The sequence below is a fragment of the Microtus ochrogaster genome, linkage group LG10 (genome assembly GCF_000317375.1).
Source record: "Microtus ochrogaster isolate Prairie Vole_2 linkage group LG10, MicOch1.0, whole genome shotgun sequence".
NCBI lineage: Eukaryota > Metazoa > Chordata > Mammalia > Rodentia > Cricetidae > Microtus > Microtus ochrogaster.
In genome coordinates this window covers 10,928,108-10,933,026 of record NC_022035.1, presented here as the reverse complement: position 1 = coordinate 10,933,026, position 4,919 = coordinate 10,928,108, and positions in this window count along the sequence as shown.

Sequence of the window (4,919 nt, the reverse complement as noted above, 5' to 3'; positions counted from 1 at the left end):
AGTGTCTTAATACTATATTATGAGGAGAAATTAGAAGATGAATATTGGGAAAGCAAACTATCTTCAACTTGTAACATCTTGTAACAAGCACTGAAAAACAAAGAGACACAAAGAGGTCTCTAAATTCTTTAGTGGGTTGCTCCTTTATTCTGATTAAATCCTCAAATGTAGATTTGTATAAGAAACTACCTTTGGCTAGGGGAAGACTTGCAAAAGAAAAGAGCACACAGCCCAGGGGCTTAACACAGTGAGAATGACAGTCAATATTTTCATCAGATAAGTAAGATGACCTCATAAAATACAAAGTGTTCTAAGAAAATGTCTTCAGAAGGGTTTCTTAAAATAAAAAGCGGGTTAGCACAAAACCAAATAGAAAAAAAAAAACTTTCTTTGAGATAAAAAATACAATGTCTTAATGAAAGGCACAATGGATGACATTAGCAACCAAAGAAGGCTCAGTGTGACAGAAGAAAAGATTATTGAATTCTAAAAATAACAATGTGAATGATGTAAAATGAGTGACAAGAAAAATCTTTGGATAAACTAACCAAATACTAATATTCCTTGAGACAATAATGAACATTGTGCTTAATTTGTGAGATAAAGGAAAGAAATTTGAAGAAATAATGGCTAAAAGATTTTTACATATGACAAGACAGTGGCCTTCATAAATCCAAATCCTCTACATTCACAAGTCAACAGGCATGAGCAAAATGACTCTTAATCTCACTAAGCAGTTGTGGAGCATGCCTTTAATCTCAAAACTTGAGAGGCAGTGGCAGATGGATCTCTGTGAGGTCGAGGCCAGCCTGGTCACAGAGTGAGCTCCAGGACAGCCAGCAGCCCGGGATATACACACATAGAAACCCTGTTTTTTGAAAAAACAGCAAAAACAAAAAAAGACTCCTAATCTCATTTAACCAAATTTCCGAAAGGTGCTTGACCTTAAAGGCAACCACCTTCATGTGCATCAAGACATTTAAAAACACACACCCAAAGTTCTAGCAGAAGCTAAGCATACAGAAGTCAGTAAATATGTATCATTCAAGATCTGATGAGAGATAAAACAACAACAAAACTTATTCTAGTAAAACGTCATTGAAAAACAGACATTTTAAGGTCGGTATGATGAAAGAATGAATTAAACCAGACCAGCATTAGAAAAAGGTTTTGCAATGAAGACATGTGGTTCCTATTGGAAACTCCATCCTACAGGGAGAATGATGAGGGTGAGATATGTAAATATGGCTAAGATATTTTCATCTTGTATACGATTGTTAAAAGATAACTAGTGACAAAAGATGCTGACAATGTACTGTAGGTGTTAAAACGTTCATTAACCACATAGATGAGTCTAAAAAGAAGCATGTTACCATAAGGAAATCTGAAAGATAAGACTAAATATATTGTGATTCTATCTGTATCTAATACAATGCTCAAGACAGCCATGAAGAAAACAGATTGGTGATGATCAGGATGAACACTGAGAAGGTATAAGTGAAGAAAGGTGAGTGTTCTGCATCATGGTCAAGCCTGTGGTAGCGGACTCCCTGGACTCACCAACTGGGACACATAACTAGATTTTCAAAGAATGAAAAAATAAAAAGAGCAAAATGAGAAAGCCAAAAGTCAATTCACAGTTTTAATTTAAAAAATCCTTGTGAGTTTTTATTTTGACTGGCACATTTTTGACTGATGTCTGGCTTTTAGGATGACTTGACTGCTGATCAGTCAAACGATTCAAACAGACTTGTGAATTTGGATGTGACCTTCATAGAGACTGATTTTCCTAATGTATGCCAAGGTTGCTAAGCTGTGAATGAACTAGATGATAATGAAGAATACATTTTTTAATCTGATTGAAGGCACTAAAAGTAAGAGAAAGATAATTCCCTTGCCTGATTTATCTGCCCCATCCAGTTAATAAGAACAGTAGCAATATTGGTAGTCAGCTTCTAAGTTTCAGTTGTAAACTGAGTTGTAACCATGTAGACAGTTTTGAAAGCATTTTTTAATTTAAATTTCAAAATTAATGTTACTGTACGAAAAGGGTCATACATACCCTTAGAAATATAGCTAGTTTTTGCAATTATTAACTGCACTTTTTGGTTTTTCAGGACAGGGTTTCTCTGTGTAGCTCTGGCTGTCCTGGCACTCACTTTATAGACAAGGCCGGCCTCTAATTCTCTGAGATCTGTCTGCCTCTGCCTCCCATGTGCTGGGATTAAAGGCATGCCCCACCATCATCCGGCTAACTATGCTTTCTAAGATTCCGGTTTTTGTCTTTCATATAGGCATAAGTGTTTTCTTTCTTCTCCATCGAGGGAGGAATGCATCTAACTGTAGCCCCAACCCAAACGAGTTCTCTAATGAACTAGCTATAAGAGTTTCCTCTGTTGTAATAAGAGCGGCGGGGCTGCGTCCCCAGCACCCCAGCCGCCTGGCTAGCTTATGCCCCAAAATAACAACACACAAATTGTATTTACTTAAACACTGCTTGGCCCATTGTATCTATCCTCTTCTCGGCTAACTCTTGCACTTGGACTAGCCCATTTCTAATAATCTGTGTAGCATCAGTCTTACCGGGAAAGATTCTAGCCTATGTCCATTTTGGGTCGGAGCTTCATCGTGTGTGCCTCAGAGAGCAGAGCTCTCATGTCCGCCCGGGAGAGGGAAGCATGGCTTCTCTCTGAGCTCACTTCCTCTTCCTCCCAGCATTCTGTTCTGTTTACTCCACCCACCTATGTTTTAACCTATCAGGGCCAAGCAGTTTCTTTATTGCTTAACCAATGAAATCAACAGATTGATATATGACACTCCCACATCATTCCTCCTTTACAATTCCCAGTCTCTTAAAATTTATAGCATCTTACCTTACTCAGAATAGATGTAAAAAAAAAAAACTAATATATTCACACTTGACCGGAATTCATGTACATTTATGTAAAGTATTTTGGAAAGCAGCTCAGTATGTCAGAACAATAATCACTCCAGTAATTGCAGCCTTTGATCTAGGAATGCCAAGCATCAGTCCACTTCAGTTGTCAGAACAGAACTAACCCTAACCCACCCTTCGGGTCGTAATGGATGTCTGCATAGGTGGCAGCTTCACTCCCACTGCTGGATTGGTCCTCCAAATAATACAAGGCTGCAGGCTGAGAGAAGACCTGCTTTAGGGCTTTCCAGCTTCACGGTAGAAAGACCAAGGTGAAGCTCATACTGGTTAAAAACTGCACCATCAACTATAAAACTGTTCGGTCATCTCACGTATTATTGCTGCAGTTTAGCTACCCAGACTCTCAGAATGAGGCTATACAAATTTGCAAAAATGCCTCATCTCATCAGTCACATGGTAAAGGTCATACATAGTAACATAACTTGACGGTAGAGAAGCAGCAGGCAGATGAGGGCCACAGCGATCTTTGCCATACTCAGCTTTGGAATTTATCCTAGAAATGTAGAAAATTCTAAATATTCAGACTGAAAAAAAAAATGGTTATCTACAGATTTTTCAATATGACATTAATTGCATTAATAAATTTAGCACTTTAAGAGTATAGTAAAAGCTATGCAAAATTTAGTTTTTAATGAAGTACAATATTATACAACTATTGGAATTAGAGCATCACTGGAAGTAAAATTAGAGACAGTTACTATGAAAAATAAAACATTTCATTGCTGTGAAACATAACATATTCTTTTCATAGACTGAAAATGACTAGAAAATCTTAAGAATGAAAACAAAGGTTAGTCGGGTTTGGTGGTGTATGCATGTACTTTCAGCACTACAGAGATGGAAAAGACCCACTGTGACAGTGGGGCTGGTCTATTGGGAGCTCACCAAGGCCAGCTGGACTGGGACTGAAAAAGCTTGGGATAAAACCGGACTCTCTGAATATGGTGGACAATGAGGGCTACTGAGAAGCCAAGGACAATGGCACTGAGTTTTGATCCTACTGCATGGACATGCATTGTGGGAGCCTGTCTGTTTGGATGCTCACCTTCCTAGACCTGGATGGAGGGGGGAGGACCTTGGACTGCCCAGAGGGCAAGGAACCCTGACTGCTCTTTGGACTGGAGAGGGAGGGGGAGAGGAAAAGGGAGGTGAGGAGGAGGCAGAAATTTTTAATAAAAAAAAAATTTAAAAAAAGAGATGGAGAAGCAATATTTGAAAGCTAGCCTAAGTTGTCTGAGACCGTCTTAAAAATCGCAAAAGGAAACAGCATAAAGAATGAACATAGAACATGAGTGAAGATACAGGGTGCAAAGTAGTGTTATATTGAAGAAGTTTCCCTCATTATTGATGAAGTAATGATTTTACAATAAGCATAAATACAATAATATTTTTATTTTTAATTTTTTTTCAATTTACATGTTTGTGTATACATACAGACACAAAAAGTGTGTGTCTGCACTTGTATGTGTGTGCGTGCCTACAGAGGCCAGAAGGGGGCATTGCATCCCTTGCAGCTATAGTTGCAGGTGTCTGTGAGTCTCCAGTGGAATCCGAGGGCTTCATGACTAAGAAACAAGTGCTCTTAATAACTGAATCATTTTATTTTTTTATGGGTACAAATTTCATCAGCACTAAAAATGTGCATTTAAGGAGAATTTTAACAATGACAACATTCCAAGCATAAACATCTAGGGAAGGAAAATATATTCTTCAAACAGTGTAGCAACTGCTTTAGTGTATAGCTTCACACTCCTGTACATATGGGCAGCATTGGCCAGACTTACTGAGTTACCAGCAAAAGAGAAAAAGAAGAAGAAAAAAGTACATAAAATTAGGAAGGAGACCATATGAAGTGGACCCTGGAGAAGCGAGATGAGGAAAATGGATGACTGATGTGATATTTCATTTTACACAACACACATACACACACACACACACACACACACACACATGCATATGCATA